General features: G+C 39.8%; 1 protein-coding gene across 2 annotated transcripts in view; it reads left to right on the top strand.

Moving 5' to 3' along the window:
* Positions 1-3,884: 3,884 nt before the first annotated feature.
* PAIP2B (poly(A) binding protein interacting protein 2B) overlaps positions 3,885-22,073 on the top strand; it is a 47,825-nt gene continuing 29,636 nt past the window's right edge. The window contains exon 1 of one of the 2 annotated variants that reach the window (XM_004473275.4): positions 3,885-4,144. The gene's annotated coding sequence lies outside the window, so the exon portion shown is untranslated. Of the gene's footprint in view, positions 4,145-4,601; positions 4,709-22,073 lie in introns of those variants that run through there. The other variant, XM_071208901.1, reaches the window with a different exon arrangement.

Below are 22,073 nucleotides of genomic sequence, written 5' to 3'. Positions count from 1 at the left end.
CCATTTCTCTTCTACAGGGTGAACACAACACAGTTCCACCACTTATGAGCTAGTAAATCATGTGATTTCTTTCTGCCTCGTATTTTTTATAAAATGGAGATAATAATAGTACCTCCTTCATACTATTGTCCTGAAGATTAAATGGGTTAATACCCATTAAGTGTGAAGAGCAGTGCCTGGCACATAGTAAAAGTTCAATAAATGTTCATTATTATTACTGTGAATCTTCTACATTCAAAATGCGGGGCACTCGTTGGGCTCTTTCAATTTTTGCCCTGTCTCTGATTTATTTCACTCAATATGATGTCTTCACGTTTCATCCATATTGTAGTATCAGAACTTTTCTTTTTTATAGCCAAATAAAAAAGTCCATTGTATGTCTATACCACATTGTGCTTATCCATTTATCCATCAATAAACACTTGGGTTGCTTCCACCTTTTTACTATTGTGAACACTGCTACTATGAACATTGATGTACAGATATGTGTCTGAGTCCCTGCTTTCAATCCTTTTGGTTATATACCTGGTATTGAGATTGTTGGGTCATATGGCAATTCTACACTTAACTTTCTGAGGAACCACCAAAATATTTTCCACAGTGGCTGCACCATTTTACATTCCCACTAATGATGCAGGAAAGTTCCTGTTCTCTGCAACCTCAGCAAATAACACTTGTTATTTTTCCATTTTAAAACATAATGGCCATTCTAGTGGGTTTGAGGTAGTAGCTCATTGTGTCTTTTTTCTTTTTTTAGGAGGCACCAGTGATTGAACACAGGACCTCGTATACGTGAACTTAGGTGTTCAACCACAGGGCTATAACTGCTCCCCTCATTGTGGTTTTGATTTGCATTTCCTTAATGTAATGATGTTGAGCATGTTTTCATATGGTCATTTGTATATCGTCTTTGGAGAAATGGTTATTCAAGTCCTTTGCCCACTGTTAAATTGAGTTGTTTGTCTTTTGTTGTTGGGTTGTAAGATCTCTTTATATATTCTGGATATTAAACCCGTATCAGTTATATGTTTTCCAAGTATTTTTTTCCCATTCTGTAGGTTGTTTTTTCACTTCTTGAAAATGTCCTCTGATGCACAAAAGTTTTTTAATTTTGGTGAGGTCCAATTTACCTATTTTTTTCTTTTGATTCTTATACTTCTGGTGTAAAGTCTAAGAATCCATTACATAATTTGAGGTCCTGATATTCCCCTATGTTTTCTTCCAGAAGTTCCATAGTTTTGGTTTTTATATTTAGGTCTTTGATCCATTTTGAGTTAATTTTTATATATGGTGTGAGATAGGGGTCCACTTTCACTCATTTGCATATGGATATTCAGTTTCCTCAGCACTATTTGTTGAAAAGACTATTCTTTACTCATAGTGGACTTGGGGGCCTTGTCAAAAATCAGTTGGTCATAGATGTGAAGGCTTACTTCTAAACTCTCAGTTCTATTCCATTGGACTATACGTCCGTCCTTCTACCAGTTCCATACTGTTTTGAACCTCAAAATAAGTTTTGAAGTCAGCAAGTATGAGTCTTCCAACTTGGTTTTTTGATTATTTGGGACCCCCTGCACTTCCATATGAATTTGATGATTGGCTTTCTATTTCAGTGAGAATTTTTAACTTTAAATTTCCAAGAACTTTTTCTTGTTCTCTGAATATTTCTTTTTTAAAAGTAGCATCTCATTCTTATTTAATAAAACATAGGACATCAGGTTGAACCCTCATAAGGCTGCTCTGTAGCCAATGATTAAAAGCAAACCTGTAAATAATCACTTATTCCAAGAAACTTAAGTAAGACAAAACAAAATCCAGTGATACTTAAGAAGTACAATAAAATCCATCAACCAACAAGATAAAATCTAGCATCCATTCAAAAATTTCCAGGCACACAAAGAAGGAAAAGATGCTCCATAATCAGGGATAGAAAATAAACTAAGAGAAACAAACCAAAAAAATACTAGAGATGATGAAATTAATAGACGAGGGCATTAACCATATTATAAATATGTAGGGACTGTTTAAATTATCTACTGACATGAAGCTTTAAACTAGAGTGGGCAATTCTAAATGTGTATATATCTAATGATACAGCTTCAAAATACAAAAGCAATGTGAATAGTGACTCTGGAGTTGTGCAATATAGTGACCCCACTTTCCATCTCTCTTCCAACTCTTCACATTATTCAGGTCTTTGTTCAAATGTTCCTTCCTCAGATAGTTCTTTAACCGTTCTACCTAATATAGCCATTTTCCCAAGTATTTATTAACATTGCTTTACTCCTCTTTATTATTCCTAGTTATAACATACATTTTTTTATCTATTGGTTACTTGCTTATTGTCAGTCTCCCCACTAGAGCCTAAACCTCACTGATGCTTCTTCATTGTCTTACTCACAACCATATTCTCCAGAGCCTACCTCAGGGCATGGAACATCAGAGCAGATGCTCAATAATATTTTTTGCGTGATTGGATAGTCAAATTCATTTATTCTGGATTTAATTAATTCTCTTCCTCATTTTTATCTTTTATTTACTAAGCCTATACTTTGTACCATGTATACTGTCAGCACAGGGAATGGGTGGGACAAAGATCTATAAAGTATAGACTTCAATAAAGAAATTCCCATTTCCTAAAGGATAAAATTCAAAGCCTAACAGATAAGGCCCACTACATTCCTGTGCCATCCTTCCCCAGCCAGATCAAGCTACTCATGGTAATCATGATAATAATAGTAGTAAGCTAGTATTTATTAAGCATTTACTAGAAGCTGTTATAACACCTTTTATGTGCTATATACCAATCCCATCTTGCTCGTTCCTTCTTCCACACCTTGGTTTATGCTGTTTCCCTGTCTGGAAAGGCCCCTGAAAGGCCCTCCCCTTTAGAGTCTGACCAGCTTCTGCTCAGGGTTTACACCTTGAAGTTTCACAGGAGTTTTTGTGACAGCTTCAATCGTGGAGACTACATGCTCCTCAGATTTCTTCATTCATTGTGTTTCTCTACTACTGAACAGTAACTTCATATAATTTCTCCCATTATATGCTTATTTCCTCTCCCTGTCCGACCCTCACACCATTAGCAATACTAATTCATCTTTATTGAGCACTTATAATTGCCCAAGCACCGTTCTACTAGTCCGGTACTATTGTTTGCCCCTATTTACAGGTGAAGAGACAGGGACTCAAGAAAGGTTGAAATTCTAGCGCACATGACTGATAAAATGATCCCTAGTTCAGACTGGCCGAAAGAAAACAGGAATGGAAAAGAGGGAGGGGACCTTGAGCACGGCCAGGGTAAGACGCAGGTGAAGAGCGCAGAGAAACTCGAGGGGAAAATAAGATTTTACTTTCTAAAAGCACTCAAGAAATCAGGCTTGTTTGCGGAAATGTAGAAAAGTCCCTCTGCTTCCTTCCAGCGGGTCTAGGAGTCGGGCTCGCGGATCGCCCACTGTCTAGCCCAGCGCCAGGTGGCCGCAAGCGCCTGCCTAGGTAATTGACAGCTAGGGAAATCCTACTGAGGCCCCCTCGCTAGACTGAGTGGCGCAAGCCGGTGGGAGTGGCTGCCGACTCAGCCAATGGAAGGAAGCGGCAGCAAGAGTCGTGTAAACAAACCCTGGGGTGCTGCGCCTTCGGGTTCCTCCCCCACGTGGGGGTCGGACGCCTCCTTGGCGCGATGCCTATCCTCGACCAGTGCAGCGTCCTTTCAGCCAATCAGAGCCGGCGCGTCCCGCAAGGAGGCGCTCCACCCGGAGAAAATGAACGAAGGTGGAGAAAAGACAGAAGTTACGGCCAATCAGAAGCTGGAATTTCTGAAAGGGTGGGCGGGAATGGCTGCACATTTAGACCAATAAACACCACATATGCCCTTCTAGGCAACTGAGCGGCGCCCTCTTCAGCCCAATAGGCGAATGGGGCGGTGCCCGGCAACCAATGGCTTGGGTTCGGGGGCGGGGTGAGGAGCCAGTGTGCAGTGAGAGGTAACCTGGCGAGTGGTAGCGGCGTTCCTCCGGTGCTGTGGCTAGCGTTTTGGTGTCGAAGGCCGACACCGTTCTGGCGACCGTCTCCTCTGCTGCTACGGCTGAGGCTTTCGGAGGAGTGGCGGCGTACGGTCTGGAGGAGGGGCTTCTGGTTAGCCCAGGTGGGCTCGGGCGCCGGGCTGCTGGGGAAGGGACCCGCAGGGAGCGCGGCTGTCGGGGCTCTGGGGGCGCCCTACGCCTCCCTTTCCGAACCCCAGTGGGGAGGAGAGCCGACGAGGCTCCGGGTCGCGGCCATCGGCGGAAAGGGACGTCCGCTGGGTTCCCCCCTACCGCTCGGGGGCTCTTTCCCTTCACAGGAGCGCCGTCCCCTCAACTTCTCTGAACCCCCTCAGCTTCGTTTTGAGCCCTCAGGCGGGTTCCTTTGGCTTTCGAGCCCCCTCGCCAGCCCAGCGCCGCACCCCGCCCGGGAGCTGGAAGGGGGTGGGTGCGCCTTCTTGCCCTTCCCCCACTTGGCGTACCCCCCTCGCGCTGCGGGCTCGGTCCCCACTCCACCTCCCCCTTTTCTTCAGCCCCCACTCTTGAGAGCTCATTTGAATGTGGGACCCTGCCCACTTCTCTGCCTTCCCTTCCGCGCCTGAATCCTTTACCCTCCCACCCCCTAAATTTCATCCTCATCTCTCTTGGAAACTAACATTTTCCACATGCCTCTTCCAGGCAGCTGGAAGGTGAGTGCGAGAGAGGAATACACGGTACAGGGAGCTTTGCAAGCTTGGGAACTTTAATCGGTTTTGTTCATGGTAAACTATTCTTGGCTTCCTTAAGATGGCATTTGATCATTTTGTCCTCCCTGGGATCTTTGTCCTAATACAGTTCTTTAGGTGGTAATTCTGGAAATAACAGGTGAGAAGGGTTTTAATATATTTTTTCTTTTTAATATGTATACTTTTCTTTTTAAGTACGTGGAATTGGGTTATACTTCAAACGGCTTCATTGGCATGACTGAGAGCGTGCAGTAAAAATGAGGGCCTCTCCTCCCTGGTTTGTCATAAAATATAGGACATATTTTGGCTGTATAGCACCATGTGATCACACCCAACCTGTAGAAAATACAATATTCAACTGTTTATAAATAACGTCCTTATTGTCCGTTCGCAGAAAACCTGTATTTACCTTTGTAGTCTGTCAATTTGGTTTTTAATAGTTTTGTTTCAAACCATATGTTTCTAGAGAATAATGCAGACTTTGTTGAATATAAATAAAATTATGCCAAGAATTTTACAGGGAGAGACTAACTCACCACACTTAGTTTTGACTGAGATTTTATTGGTTTGGAAATACTAATTTAGGTAGTGGACCAGGAGGTTTGGGTTTGGGGGAAGGAGGAAATTGAAATGTTGGAATAAGCCTCATAGCTTTGGTGTGTGTGAGCGTGTGTGTGTGTGTGTGTGTGTGTTTGTGTGTAGATAACAGTGCTTAGTATCATGACTTTACATAAATTGAAATTGTTTTTCCTAGTTTTCAATGGCAAAATGTAAGCAGGAAATTTAATCTTATATCCACTCTTTTTTTGGTCAAGAGTTTGCAAATTTTCTGAAAATTTTTTTATTTTCTCATCTTATCTGTAACATATCGATTTGCTTCCTTGTATTTTATTATGTTAAGACTGTGTTGTGAATAGAGAAATAAGTGGGTAGAGTGGATCAAAAGGAATCTTTACAATGCTGAGGTAGCAGCATTGTCTAATGGACCATATGTTTGAAGCATGTTAATCACACCAAGAAGAGGAAGATTTTAAAAACTGTTCTAGCAAACGCCCAGATGTCTAGAGAAATACAAAGAATTTATGACAATTATTAGTCATCGAAGAAAAGTCCTGGACAAATTGCAAATCTATGATTTGGTTACTGTTGTGAATTAGTATGAAGGTTGCCGAAAACCAAATTTATTTTTGTATAGTCTTTGTAAGGTTATTTGTGCTTAGTAATCACTCAGTTGCTCCTTTGCGAACGTGGAGGACTGTAGCTAGGATTTCTTCCTAGAGTTGCCTTTAAGAGCTCACAGTTTAGTGGAAGAGAGACCTGTAAGCCAAGAGCTCAGCGCAGAGGGAGCGGCTCTGTGGTGGTCTGCAGGGCGCAAGGGGCAGGGTGGCCTTTTTAGTCAGGCTTTTGCTGGCGCTCCAGCTCATCTCTCACTGCTCTAGGCTCCTGAAGTATCGTTTCTGTTTTTTCACTCTTCTGGGGCTCTACAGATGCTGTTGTCTCTTCCTGAAAGCCTAGCGAGCTCCCACTCTTTCAAAATCCCATATCCCACACTGTTCAAGGTGCTGAAAATGTAATCAAACTTATTCTCAGGGAGCTCACAAGCTAGCAAAGGAGACAGGTACAGGAACACTAATTTATGTTGTGATAAGCCATATGAGTAAAATCCTATCCTTACCTGGAGAAAGGAGTAATTAACTAGTATCTGGAACAGTAGGGAAGGATTTCTCAGATGAGATATTTGAACTAGACTTTGGTGGGTGAAGAGGAAGGAGTTCACCATTAGACTGAAAGTAGGGACTTTTTAAAGAATATTTTTGTGGTAGGACATACTTCAGAATTAACCTTTTCTTTTTTTGCTAATGTCTGCTGTGGGTGTTCTGTAAATCTCAAACTTAAAAAAATTATATCCACCCACCTTGAAAAGTGTGGGTTATATTTTTTTATATTAATCAAATAGTGCTAGTGGCAAAGGCCAAGGTCATCTTGAAAATGAGACTCTTCTGGCTTGAGAGGCTGCCACTTTCACTATGCATGTATTTTAGGCCATATTAGACATATATATTTTGCCAGTTTCTGATATTATATTTAGGAATAGCCTTAAAATCCACATCCTCTTGTGACTTGAGTTTTGGGGATTCTATGTCAACGCTCGTTTTTCAATAAGATCTGATTTTATGAGCATTCAGTACTGAGCCTTTATACTATGTAATGATAATTCATAAAGCTGTCAAACTCTGGTTATGTGTTTAATTCTTGAGGTATTGTTACAAATGAAGGAAGTAATGATCAGTTTTTGATAGCACATCACATTTCAAGTCAGATGATCTAGGTTTGAAATTTGGCACTGCCAGCTTTCTATTTACATGGCCTTGGACAAAACTACCTCTCTGTTGCTTCCTTTTCCATTATGATAAAATGAAAATATATAGGGTTATTGTAATAATTAAATAATGCACATAAAAATGCTTTGTGAATGATGGAAGAATGTCTTATTTAAGGTAATAAATTATTTTTGCTGTAGCAGTAACTAGAAGAAAAACATAAATTTTATGAACTCTGAAGCAATATGCAAATATAAGACAGACTGAAGGAATGTACCCAAATTAATTGAGTTGAATTACATGTTTAGTTTTTAATGTTATAGTATAGAGATAGTATGTTTACTGATATGCCAGTACACATATGACTGATTTTACCAAAAGGAAAAAAAAATACAAAGCACTCTATAGATCCACCATCTTGAAATAATAATTAACATTTCAATGGCTATTTTAATACTTCCTGTGCATATTCATGTGTGCCTGTGTGTGTGTGTGTGTGTGTGTATACTTATAGCATTTTTTATACAAATGGATTCATCTTGGGTATTCTGTTTAGTCGCTTTAGTTGTTTTTTTTTTTTAAAAGATTTATTTATTTATTTAATTTCCCCCCCCTCCCCTGGTTGTCTGTTCTTGGTGTCTGTTTGCTGCGTCTTGGTGTCTGTTTGCTGCGTCTTGTTTCTTTGTCCGCTTCTGTTGTCGTCAGTGGCACGGAAGTGTGGGCGGCACCATTCCTGGGCAGGCTGCACTTTCTTTTCACGCTGGGCGGCTTTTCCTCATGGGCGCACTCCTTGCGCGTGGGGCTCCCCCACGCGGGGGACATCCTTGCGTGGCAAGGCACTCCTTGCGCGCATCAGCACTGCGCATGGCCAGCTCCACACGGGTCAAGGAGGCCCGGGGTTTGAACCGCGGACCTCCCATATGGTAGACGGACGCCCTAACCACTGGGCCAAAGTCCGTTTCCTAGTCGCTTTAGTTTTATGATAAATCCCCTAGGAATACAATTGCTTGGTCCAAGAAATTTGTGAGTCTTTTGCTCCATATTGCTGTTTGTAATTAGAGATGAGAGCAGAGAAGGAGGCAACTTCTTAGGCTAGTGGATATCATGAGCTAAACCCTTAACCTCTTAAGGGCTACATCAAAGGTACCTTCAGAAACAGACTTGAGATAGTACGTGGTGATACTTGGCACTATTGTTTGAAATAGCAAGATAGTGTCCGTCAACAGGGAGCTGGTTAAGTGAACTGTGTGATACATCCACACAATGGAATATTGTACAATTATATATATGTGAAAAAGAATGAGGAATATCTGGGTACTCATGTAGAAGAACACTAAGGTATATTGTGAATTTTGAAAAAGGAATAATGTTATGGAATAGTGTATATAGTATGCTGCTTTTTGTCTTGAGAAAGAATGGTAAAATAAGATTATGCATTTGTATTTGCAAAAAATAGGTAACTGAAACAATATAAGAACCCAGTTTTAAAGTGTTTATTTGTGTTGGGAGGATAGAAATGGGAAAGGTACATCACAATATGCTTTTTTTATACATATGTATATGTTTATATGTATATAATTAGCGTTGTAATACCTTTTCAAAAAATGAGTGGGTGAGTGAATGAGTAAAGGAATGAAAAGGGGTTATGAGAAAGACAGAAGAAAAAAGGATCTGAAGGGCTAAACTGTCTGTCTTTTGGTACCCAGTGAATAGCAATAGCAGCAAAGATTAGAATGGCCCCAGGAATGACCTATTTTCTTCTTTTTCTTAATTTTGTATACTTTTAAAATACTTTGAGAACAAAAAAGCAATTTTTCAAATAAAAGTGATTCCAGACTGCTGTCTCTGTTGTCTCAATAGCTGCCCTCTTTTTTTAATTGACTTGTAGTATTTTTATATGCATACATACTATTTTCAGCTGTAATTACACTTTGTCTTTTTTAAGTTATCTAACTGTAGTTTTTCTGTATTGCTACTGAAGGACCTTTTTTAAAAAATTGAAGGTAGGGCAGTTTTGTCTAACATGCGTCTCCAAAGTGGCTGATCTACTACAAGGGGCAGAAATTCAAGTCCTCTAGTCTACATGTGACTCACATACGTAAGTAAAAATAATGAAAAGAAAAGAGATTTAAATATACATAAATGAAAATAACATTTCTTCCTGATTATCAAGGAAAGCACACTCTTTTTTGTAATAATTCGGGAAACAAAATATAAAGAAAAACAATCTGTAAGTCTGCTACTCAAAACAATCTGGATTTTTGCTTTTTAAACCTTTTTTGATGCATATGATCTTTTTTTTTTTAAGGAGATACGGGGGAATGAACCCAGGACTTATATGTGGAAGCAGGCACTCAGACCACTGAGCTTCACAAGGATTATGTGTTTTTGGTGGTGGTGTTATTGTTCTAGAAGGTACCAGGGCACTGAACCCAGGACCTCCTACATGGGAAGCAGGTACTCAAACCACTGAGCTACACCCACTCCCCACAAACATTTTTTTAAAAAAATTTTCGAATCATAGTCTTTTCACTTAATATATTTTGGTCATATATCCATGGCCATAAAAATATCCTGGCATCATTTTTAATAGCTGGATGTATAGTAATGTAACTGTTGCCACCCCTTTGGTGAAATTCCTTGAACATACTCTTTAGTGGACTTGAGCAACTATCTCCTTAGACTAACTATAAATTTTCAAATTATCCTCTAGAGAAATTGTTTCAGTTTATACTCCTATCAACAGTGTATAAGTATTCTAGTCCTCTCAAGAGCCAAGAGCTCCTGTCCTGGCGGTTGGGACCCCTCCCGCCTTACCACACTAGCTGTCTTTGCTGGTCTTTAAGCAGAACATTTCATTGTTTTAATTTACATTTCTTTGATTTCTGGTGTCCTTGAATCTTTTCGATATGCCTTTTGGCCATTTTTATTCTTGTGGAAATAGCCTCTTTCTTCATTGTCCATTTTTCTATTGAAGCATTTCTTTTTCTTAGTAATTTTTAAGAGTTCTTTATAGACTAAGGATATAAACTTTTTCTCTCTCATTGATGTTGCTAATATTTGCACCCAGTAATTTCTTTTTTAACTTCTTTTTTATCTTGCTGAATGAAAACGTTTTTTTCTGTACTGTAATCAAATATATCCCTTTTTTCCCTTCCCCCCCCACTCAAAAGTTAAATAATACTTCTTTAAATGCTCTACCTGAGTTCATTTTTTAAAACATTTTAAACCTTATACTCTATATAATTATCTTTGTGTGGAGGTTGAAAGCCTGTTTTTTTCTGTTCTATCTTGCCCCCACCCCCTTAACTAGCTGTCCTAGCTGTCCTTATTAAATGAGGACATTTATGTCCTTATTATTCTTTCTCCACTATTTGAAATGCAACTTTTAACATAAACCAGATTCCTGTTTCTGGAATTTCATTGAAATATTTATCCTATGCTTATTCTATACTGTTTTAATTATTTTAATTTTGTATTTCTCCTCATTTTTTTAGAAAAAACATTCTATTGACTATAATTATGCAATTACTGGCCAAATGAAATTAGATTCAATTTGTCAATTCTCATTTCTCATTGGGAGTTTCTTTGGAATTTAATTGAATCATAGATATATTTGGGAAGAGTTAACATTTTATGACATGCCCATCCATTTTTCAAGTCATTTTAAATGTCCCTCAATGAATTGTTTTATGTTCTATGCATTTTTTAGATTTATTCCCAAGAATTTTAATTTTTGTAGTACTATAGATTGGGTCTTTTTTTTAAAAAAAATCTCTTTTGTTACTGGTTTATACAAAAACTTATTCTTTTACATTTATTTTGCCACCGGTCTTGCTATTTTGCTCTCTTACTGTTTGTTTGCTTTTTTAAATAGTTTTCAGTTGATTCTTAGTCTTGCTGCAAAATCACAATTGTGAATAAAGATACTCTTATCCCTTCCCAAATTTATAGTTCTTATCTTGCTTTCTTGACTCATTGCTTTGGGGGTAGCACTCAAACAAAGTTAAAGAGTGGTTATGATAGTGTACATTCCTAATCTTTTTCCTGTCTTTATTGGGAATACACTAAAGGCTTGGGACAGAGAGATGCTTATGTGAGTATACCGTTTACATTAAAGCAGCTTGATTTTATTCCTTTGTAAATGAGTCGTATCAAAATGGATATTGCCTGGTCTTTTCCTGAGCAAGTAATAAACTTGTATTGAGCTGGAAAAAAGTGGATATTGAATTTTTATTAAACACGTTTCTGCAACTATTGAGATGATCATATAGTATTTTTCTTCTTTGCTTTTTAATTGGTAAACTATATTTTTATGTTTCTTCATTTTAAACCACCCTTGGATTTTTGGGCTGAGCCTTACTTGATCAAAGTGGGTTTTTATTTGCATTGGTTTTAAATAAATTGCTTGATTTCATTTGCTTATGTTTATTTGAAGTTAAATGTTCATATCATAGAAATTGGTCTGTGGTTTTCTTTTGTGCTATTTTTGTTTGGCTTAATGTGTTGAACTACCTGTATAAAATAATTAGAAAGCACTCTTCTTTGTGCTCTGAAACAGCAGGTGCAAGGGAATTATTTGCTTTTTGGAAGTAGATGCTTTGTGGACCATAGACTTGTCTTGCCTACCTCTTAAAAGCAGTGATCTCGGGAAGGAAAGTTTAACATAATGATTTAGTATAAACAGGAGCAGAACAGAACGTAATTATCTAGTGAGATGTTGCTTTTAGTTGACAGTGGTGTTCTTTTTATTGCTGAGTACTGGTGCTGGTGCTGAGGTATCACAGTCACCATCTGAGGGTTAATAGGAACTTTATTCTGATATTAAACAGATATAACTGTTTCCTTCTGTAGCCTCACAATTATACAAAATGAGCCTACCAGGACTACTTTATCTCTGCTGAAAAGCAGAAAGTAACATACTAAAATTGCCCCTGGCTAGATAGATGCCTTTGAAGAATGGGATATTCTGGTTTAATTTTGTTTTATTTCTCTTAACTTGGAAATATAAAGGTGAAAAAAAAAACTTAAACTTTGACTCTCCATTGAATGCAGTTCTAAAATATAACAAATGATTCTACTTTTCTTCTCTAGGATAAGTCTGGTATATTCAGACCTAGTTGATATTTTATTATTGACATCCTAGAGTGTCTGAGCCTCACCATTATTAAGATCCTTTTTTCAGAACTTTAGATGTAAGAGGATGTAGTGTATTGTAGATCAGGTCGGATGGGAACTGCCTCCACACCCCCACCCCCACCCCAAAAGTATACTTTTCAGACTGAATCTCTAATTGTGGCTTGTTTTCTTGTTATTTAACTAATACAAGTAAAACACCTTGGCTTGAGGGTGGAAATTGTGAGGGGATTGTCTTTTAAGTGGGTGTCTTTATTGCGCAGTATCCCTGGTTTGGACCTACAGAAGGAAACACATTTTTCTAGTAGTTGTATGTCAGTAGTTCTCAAACTTAAACCTGCTTCAGAGTTACCTGGAGGGCTTGTTACAACACAGGTTGCTGAGCCCCACCCCAGTTTCTGATTCAGCGGGTCTGGCATGGGGCCTGAGAGTTTGCATTTCTAACAAGTTCCGAGATACTGCTGATGTTGCTGTTTGGGAGACTATATTTTGAGAATCACTGCTGCGTACTAACAGTAGAATCTAGAAATCTGGTCCTAGAACAAGGGTTTTTAACAAGGGGTCTGTGAACTTGAATTGAAATTCAAAAAAACATTATTCTTGTGGAGATGTGCTTGTACAGGTGTGATATATTTATTAAATAATACACAATATAGAGTGACTTAGTAAGGGGGTTTGTGGTTTTCACCTGACTGGCAGAAGGGTCCATGTAACAAAAAAGGCTAAGAACCCCTGTCCTAGAAGAAAGCTTTGGTTGGCCTGGGAGTGTAAGAAGCACTGAGGGTATGGAGCAAATCATGAAAGATTCAACCCTCTACTACAAGCCTAGCATTGTGTTCACGTAATGAGCAAAACAGTGATATAACACAATTCTTATTTCATGATTGAAGTCTTTGCAAAGGTGGGAATCTCCTACCATGTGAAATTTTAGATCAAGTGTCAAGTGAAAGAAAGTTTGTTTAATTTGCAAGACTTAGAGACCAGGAGCTTCTAGTTAAATAGGATTTAGTGATTCACCCCATAAGAATAGGTTTATTCATATGCCCCTTTGTCTCCCCCATTTAGCAGTTAGTCTTGCTTTAGAAGGACTCAGTAAATTTTTTTTTAACTAGTAGAGGACTTTTAGTGCTTATTAAATTCAAAGTTTTGTGTTTTTTAAAAGATATTAGCCATGTTCATTCTTAAGCTGTTTGTTGTTGTTGTTTAACAGTAATTTAATGGAACAAGAGAGACTTTTTCCAAATCAAACTTTTCCACTGGAATTATTTTATCATACTGGAGTGTTAGGGAATATAAGCTGCTTCACAAAACATCATATATTCTATGGATTTTCCATTTTTTTAGTGATTGGTCATATGTTACTTGAGTTAATACTAGTAATTCTTGTAATCCCTCTGAAGATGAAAAATAAAGGTGCAATTCGTAGACTTGGCATGGAAGCTGGATACTGGAAGCAGCTGTAAACAAATATTTGGGAATACACAGACACCCATATGCACATGTATATTTAAATTTTTATTATTGTTTTGATGAAAGACAAAGATACCTGTGCTGAATTTAGGCACCATATATAGAAGTCTTTGGACTGAAGAGAAAGTAAACTGGAAGCCACACCTTTTCATAGAGGAGTTTTGCTTCAACAAGTTTTTCTTGCTTGTCAACTCTCTAATTTCCATTGTTCCACTGCTAATAACCTCAGCGCTTGAGTTGACCAGCTGGTCAAGCATAGACGTTGGAGGAATAATTGGTAACATAGCAGTGGGTTGAGCAGATTCCCTACTTAGAAACATTGCTCTTTTGGCCCCCTCATCCCCTCAGAAAAATATTGGTAAGGAAAAGGATGGTAGAACTAGATCCTACAGACTAGACCTTTGGTTCCCAATCCTGGCTCTTTACATCAAAAAAACCCGGTAGCTTCTATTACTAATAGCTGGCTAGCTAGCTAGCGAGATAGATTTGGGGCTTCCCCTCCAGACCTTTCGAATCATAACCTCCTAGGATGAAACCTGGGTCTGTATTTTTAACAACTTCTGCAAACCTTCTTGACTTTGTGCCTCAGACCAAACCAATGCTGGTCCCAGGTGAATTTTTACCAGCCTATTGTGATATAAGAAAAAGAATTGTCCTTTGCTTTGAAATTTGGACTTCGCTGCATTTTTTGGTGCTAAAATGTCCTTCTATAAAGTTATATGATAAGAATATTTTACCATCCTTACTTGGGTTAAAAAAAAAAAAAAAGAAAAAGAAAATTAATCCTATGTTATCCTGAAAATAGTTTTAAAAATTTACCTATTGTTAAATCTTAAAGACTCAGTAACTATGGTCTGATCATTGTTGAAAGTTGTTTTTAAAAAACCTTGGAATCCAGGTCCATAATCCCCAAAACTGTTGATGCCAGGTGAGTTTCAGAATTCAGAATTTTTCAAATTTTTATAACGATGCCTTTTCCTTTTTCATATGTAATACTCCTACTAGGTCTGGAACAGCATCATTGATGATACACATTAATATTTTTGAGCAAAACTAGAGTATTTACATTAGGGGGATAAATAAAGTCTAGACATAGCTTTATATCAATTCAGGCCATGTTTTAACTGTCAATTGAATTTTGACACCAAATTAATTTTTTTGAGCTTTTTGGATTTTAGAATTGTGGGTAAGGGATTGCAGATCTATCTGGGGGTCTCCTCTCTCATTCTAAAAGTGCCAGCAAGCTTCAAAGTGAATGGAGTTTTATAATTTATGGTAACAAATATAATTTATTTTGATTTAAACACACTAGCATGTGGTATGACCTTGTTTGTCTTTTCCTTCCATAGAACTCAGTCCTTTTGGTTGAATACCATTTTTCTTCAGCTAGTTCCCTACCCCCATTTGTAATATTTGAGAGAAATCAGAGTTTTATATGATAACCTTTCTGGAACTAAAGTATGAGACTGTAGATTGGTTCGGAGCAGGACTTTGGCGTCAAAAAGACCTATAAAGCCCAATTCTGGCACTTACTAGATTTTACTTAAGGCAAGGTATTTAATATCTGAATGACTGGGAAGTCAACTGAAAATTCTGGGATAATAACAGTGCCTACCTTATGGAATTGTTATGAAGAATTAAAGAGACACTGTTAGTGAAGTGGTTAGAAGAACTTTTCTTTTATTCTAGTCTTTCCCCTTTATATTTGGGTAGATTGTTTCCTGCATGTAAACTCTAGGTCTGGGTACACTTGCCTCAGATGCTTTCCCAATTCATGAATTACTTCACTTCCACCCTTGTTACTTAGACATAAAGTCCTGCTGCTTCTATGGTTTCCACACCAAAACCCCACAGGTTTCTAAGCTTTATATGGGCTTTACTGAAAATTGAAGGTCTTGGCAGGGAGGCCACATTATATGAGACATTTTGCTATGTGAAATGTACCACTCCTAGTTTTTTCTTCTTCTTTCTGTTCCAGCACCGTGCCCCATTAGCCAGGGAAATGTTCTCCTTTTCCCATGGAACAGTTGTGCCCTTATACCCGTTCCTCAAGGACTTTCCTTCTTCCCCAAATTAATTTGCAAGGAGTTTCTCCCACCCAAAGAGGTATACTCTTCCTGAAAAGACTTCTAGTGAATACAGTTTTTTCTACCTGATTACATGCTTTTAGGCTGCTTGACTTTTTCCTCTTTGCTATGGCAAAAAGTCCTTTTTTCCCAGGAACATACTATTTATTTATAAAATGAACATGTGGTCTCCTTTGGTGATGGGATCCATGGTATGGATTTCTTCCAGTTTGAATGATTCTACTGTTTTGTAGAACACAAATCTGGGAATTGCTCATGTAAGAATTAGTGTAATTAGGATTTAGACTCCTCCACAGATACTTTACCATTATATCAGAGGAATTGGTCTTTTTTTTTTTTTAAAGATTTATTTATTTCCTCCCCCGCACCCCAGTTGTCTGTTCTCTGTGTCTATTTGCTGCATCTTCTTTGTCCGCTTCTGTTGTTGTCAGCGGCACTGGGAATCTGTGTTTCTTTTTGTTGCGTCATCTTGTTGTGTCAGCTCTCTGTGTGCGGTGCCATTCTTAGGCAGGCTGCACATTCTTTTGCACTGGGAGGCTCTCCTTACGGGGCGCACTCCTTGCGCGTGGGGCTCCCCTATGTGGGGGACACCCCTGCGTGGCAGGGCACTCCTTGAGCGCATCAGCGCTGCACATGGGCCAGCTCCACACGGGTCAAGGAGGCCCAGGGTTTGAACCACGGACCTCCCATGTGGTAGACGGATGCCCTATCCATTGGGCCAAGTCCGCCACCGGTCTTATTCTTTACTATACATCAGAAGCACCTGAGCATTTAGGTAAAACTACAAATGTTGGGTCTTGGCTCTGACCTAATATATCCAAATATCTGAAAGGTATAGTTGTGAAAAAGCTCTCAGGTGATTCTGATGTGCTCCAGAGATTGAAAAGCACTGAATTAGACTCTGCCTTCTGGCAGTTTACTAAATGCATTCTTAATCCTATTTTAGTGTGCATCCCGTTTGTTTTCTTGGCTCTATTCCAAGGACTTGACTGTCTCTATATTTACATTCTGTGTCTTTACTCCCAATGTGTCTGTATCCAGATTTTCAGATTTTACTTCATCAGTGGGCAAATTTGTAGGTTGGGCTAGGACACATTTTAAACAACAGTAGAGAAGAGATTTGTTCTACTTATATTTTCTTTCTAATCTGGCACCCTTGAGTTTATTTTAGAAGATGGCTCTACTTGTAATTTAATTTTTTTAAGGCGGTACCCAGAGATTGAACCCACAACCTTGTACGTGGGAATCAGGCACTTAACCACTCAAGCTACATCTGCTTCCCATGATTTAATTTTGTTTTAATGTATTTTACTATTAGGGAATTGTATCAATGCTTTTCCTCCTTTTTCTGACTTTCTCAACAATTAGTAAGAGGTTTTAAAGCCTCTCGTTGCCTAATTGCAGGTAAGTCCAGTTTTCTATATTCTTAACAAGCCATTAACATTTTATTTGCAAGCACATTTCTTGCATAAAATTGAAGATAACTAATGGAACATTTGTGCAGTGAGGTGGATAAAGGAAAACTTAGTACAGTGACTTCTTATTTTCTGTTAGTAGCTTCTCTGTGAACAAATGAAATGGAAGTACAGGGAACAAAATCATTCTAATTTAGAAGATACATATCCTACATATTCCCCCTACTCCACTGCCCACAAAAGCTGAACTACTACTCCCTCTGCCTCTTTTCCATCTCTACCACCCACCAAATGATGGGAAAAAATCTGATGGGTTTTTTAACCTAGTAGAAGACCTTATAAAACAGGGAAACAAATTATTTTAGTGCAAATTATAACATGGCATATTAAAGTATGATCCACATGAATTTAAAAGGTTTTATAAAATTATTTCTTGTGTTGCTTCTGTAAATATATATATATATGGCCCTGCAAAAAAAATTAGAAAGGAAACAAAAATAAAGCAAGTCAGAATTTTATAGGCTGATCCAGCAACTGTTAGGGGACTTAATGGGGAACATAAACATTCTTTACCACCAGGGAAGTAAAGTTTCTTGTCATGGATTAAAGATGTTTCATATGCTTTGTGATTAATAAAGTCTCTCCTGATGCTCTTCATCCCTCTGCTCATTTCATGCTTACTATGCAACCATCTATTACTAATTAAGAATCCCAGGTATTTGCATTTTGAATCATGAGAATGTATTACCTACTCAAAAAACAAAAAACAAGTAAATATCCTCTCTGCCTCCCAGGGCTTTACACTGCCAATACTCCCTTGTCTCTTGTATTTGTAGCCTCTCCCTCTCTATTGGACCCTTTCTTTGGACATTTAAACATGCTCTAGACTCTCCATTCCTTAAAAATAGTTTCTATAGGCCTTCTCAATCTCCAGTTTCTGTCATTTCCTATCCCTTCTTTTAGCAGCTGGACTCCTTGCAAGAGTTATTATCTAATACTTGCCATCACCTACAATTCATCCCACTTCCATTTGGCTTTCACCTTTATTTGTCTCCACAGAAATTGATCTCACTGGGGTCAGCAAAGGCCTCTGTTGTCCTAAATTCTGTGGCCATTGCTCAGACTGCCTCTTACTTGACTGTTCAGCCTTCTGGCAGTCTTCAACATTCCTACCTTACTGGGTGAATTAGTTTCCTGTGACTGCTGTTAACACTCCCTCTGGAGGCTGTACAGGAGAAAACGTTCCTTGTGTCTTCTAGTTTCTGGCGACTGCTGGCATGCCAGCATTCCTCACTCCATCCTCTGCCTATGTGATCACATTGCGTCCTCTTCTTCTGTCTGTCTCCAATCTGCCTTTCCCTTGTAAATACACTTGTCATTGGATTTAGGGCCCAAAATGGTAATTCAGGATGATCTCTTCCTCTCAAGATCCTTAAATTAATTACATCTGCAAAGGCAATTTTTCCAAATTTGGTAACACTCACATGTTCTGGGTGTTAGGGCGTGGAAATATCTTTTGGGAGGGCTACTATTCAAACCCACTATTCTGGGATTTTGTCTTCCCTTGATTTCTGTGATGTATCACTTTTTTGGTTTCCTTCCTAACTCTCCAGCTGTTTTCCTTCTCAGTCTCCTTTTCTAGATCCTCCTCTTCTACCAACTTTTAAACATGTTCATACACCTCAGGACGGGATCTTAGACCATCTTCTCACCTCTCTGTGCCATTTTTCCCTTGGAAATAGCTTCTAGTCCCATGACATCAGTTACCATTTATGCAAATGACAATTGCAAATTTCGTTATTTAGCTAGATCCCTCCCTCTTCTTGATTCATATAGCCAACCTACTTAACATCACCATATGAGTGTTTGAGAGGCACAGAAATTTAACATTTCCAAAATAGAACTCATCCCTTTTCTTTTTTTTTTTTCTTCACAGATTTATTTTGTTTCTCTCCTCTATTCCCCCCATTGTCTGCTCTCTGTGTCCATTCACTTTGTGTTCTTCTGTGTCTGCTTGTGTTCTCATTAGGTGGCTCCAGGAACAGATCCTGGGACTTCTGGAGTGGGAGAGAGGTGATTGCTCTCTTGTGCCACCTCAGGTCCCTGTTCTGCTATGTCTTCTTTTTTTTTTTTTTTTTTTTTTTTTTTTTTAAAGATTTATTTATTTATTTAATTTCCCCCCCTCCCCTGGTTGTCTGTTCTTGGTGTCTATTTGCTGCGTCTTGTTTCTTTGTCCGCTTCTGTTGTCGTCAGCGGCACAGGAAGTGTGGGCGGCGCCATTCCTGGGCAGGCTGCTCTTTCTTTTCACGCTGGGCGTTTTCACGCTGGGCGGCTCTCCTTACGGGGCGCACTCCTTGCGCGTGGGGCTCCCCCACGCGGGGGACACCCTTGCGTGGCACGGCACTCCTTGCGTGCATCAGCACTGCGCATGGCCAGCTCCACACGGGTCAAGGAGGCCCGGGGTTTGAACTGCGGACCTCCCATGTGGTAGACGGACGCCCTAACCACTGGGCCAAAGTCCGTTTCCCTGTCTTCTTATTTTTCTCTCCTCTGTGTCTTTTGTTGGGTCATCTTGCTGTACCAGCTCTCTGTGTTGACTGGCACTCCTGTGTGGGGCAACTTTTCCCACACAGGGCAGCATTTCCAAGCAGGGCAGCACTACTGTGTGGGGCCACATTCCTCTGTGGGCCAGCATTCCATATGGGCCAGCTTGCCCTCACCAGGAGGTCCTGGGCATCAAACCCTGGACCTCCTGTATGGTAGATGGAAGCCCAGTTGGTTGAGCCATATCGGTTTCCCCTCATCCGCTTTCTTATCGCATTCCCCATCACCACCCAAGAAAAGTCTGCGCTTCCTAAAGAGTTCCTTAGCCCTGAGTGGCATTACCATTTACCTAGTTACCCGTGCCAGAGTTGGACTGGATATGGGAGAGAGGGTAAGAGAAGTATCAAAGCTATCACCAAAAACAGTTGGTATTCCCTCCTAAAATATCCCACTTTTCTTCATCTTATTGCCCTTATTATTTTATTTATTTCTCTCTCTTCCCCACCTCCCCCCCCCCGCCCCAGTTGTCTGTTCTCTGCGTCTATTTCCTGCATGTTCTTCTTTGTCCGCTTCTGTTGTTGTCAGCCGCATGGGAATCTGTTTCTTTTTGTTGCATCATCTTGTTGTGTCAGCTCTCTGTGTGTGTGGCGCCATTCCTGGGCAGGCTGCACTTTCTTTCGTGCTGGGCGGCTCTCCTTATGGGGCGCACTCCTTACCCATGGGGCTCCCCTACATGGGGGGTACCCCTGCGTGGCAGGGCACTCCTTGCGTGCATCAGCACTGCGCATGGGCCAGCTCCACACGGGTCAAGGAGGCCTGGGGTTTGAACTGCGGACCTCGCATGTGGTAGACGGATGCCCTAACCACTGGGCCAAGTCCACTTCCCATGCCTATCATTTTTTTGATCTTGCTCAGAGCATCAGCTGCCTTACTGATTTCTTATTATCTAGTCTTCATTATCCACACTTGGTTTCTTCAGTCCATGTCCCACATGGCAGCCTGAGTGATCCCCACATATAAATGGAATCATGTCACTATGTTGCAGAAAACCTTTTTAAGAGACTTCCACTGCTTTTAGGATGAATCTAAAATCTTTCATGTGATCTCTAGGTCATGCTTGATCTGGCCCCACCCACCTCTCCAACCTCATCTCTTCCTCATCCTTTTCCCACTGGCTTTTTGTTTTCTCTCCAGTTATATGTATATGTACATTTTTTAGTTCCTGAAAGCTCCTTCCTGCCTCTGAGTCTGTACATGGCTTTCCCTTTCTTCCTATCTTGCTAGCTAACTTATAGTCATTCTTCAGATATTAATGGAAATGTTGGTTTGTTCAGGGAAACCTTTCCTAACCATCTCCCACTCCTAAACTGGATTGGGTCCCACCGTTGTTGTCTGATATTTTTACTTCTCATCTTGTAGCATGAATCATAGTTATTGTTTATTATTTGTTTGTCTCTCTCCTGAGAGAATTTAAGTACTGCCAGGGCAAGGACTGTGTACCAGTCAAGCACAGTGCCTGGCATAAATAGACATTCAGATATTAATGACTTGAGTTACTAAGGTGAAACTGAGAAAAGGGAAAACCTTGATCTAAGGGCACCATATTTGAAGTAAAATCAATTTAAAAACTGTTATCCATAATATGTAATTTAAAAAACGGTATTAGACTTCTGGGAAATGGAGAATTAGAGAGACAGAGGGATCACTTACCTCCCAGAAAAACAGAGGACAGGCAGAGACTGTCTGGAGGGGCATTCTAGGGCCTAGGACACCAGGGGAAGGCGCAACACCTCCCAGAAAATAGAAGGGTGCAGGAAAGGAGTCTTGGCTGGCTGGAAAAATCCATGAGTAAACAGCAGCAGTTCCTCTGATCTCCTGGCAGGCAGCTTGGGACTGAGGGGTTGCAGGGGTCCTCTTCCCCAAGAGAGGAGAGAGGGAGGGACACAGCCTACAGCAAATTCAGATTTTGCCCAACAAATTGGTCTGCTGCATTGGAGGGATCATAAAATTCCAGGCAAGGTGGGACTGTGACATTGTTTGCCCTGAGAGATGGCAGGGAGCTAAAGATAATTTGCCTTCTCAAACACCCTCCCTACTGCTCTGGGCTAGTTGCTGAGGACACAGAGGGAAGGAGGGTATAGCCAACCAAGAGAAGAGAACAGCTTTTGAGAAAATTTGTTTGCAAGGCTTGGCCTGCCCTATGGACATTGCTTCTGCATCTCCCACCCAGTGGAGTTACAGTGAATGCATTCTACCCCCTAGCATCTGGAGTCTGAGCTGAGAGGTCTGCCAAAGAGTGCCGTCTTCTGGCATACCAGAAAAGTGCATGAAAAGAAGGGAAAAGTGAAAAATAAAA

This window comes from Dasypus novemcinctus, chromosome 17, assembly GCF_030445035.2.
Source record: "Dasypus novemcinctus isolate mDasNov1 chromosome 17, mDasNov1.1.hap2, whole genome shotgun sequence".
In the NCBI taxonomy this organism is placed as follows: Eukaryota; Metazoa; Chordata; class Mammalia; order Cingulata; family Dasypodidae; genus Dasypus; species Dasypus novemcinctus.
This window is presented reverse-complemented; position numbering and strand designations above follow the sequence as displayed.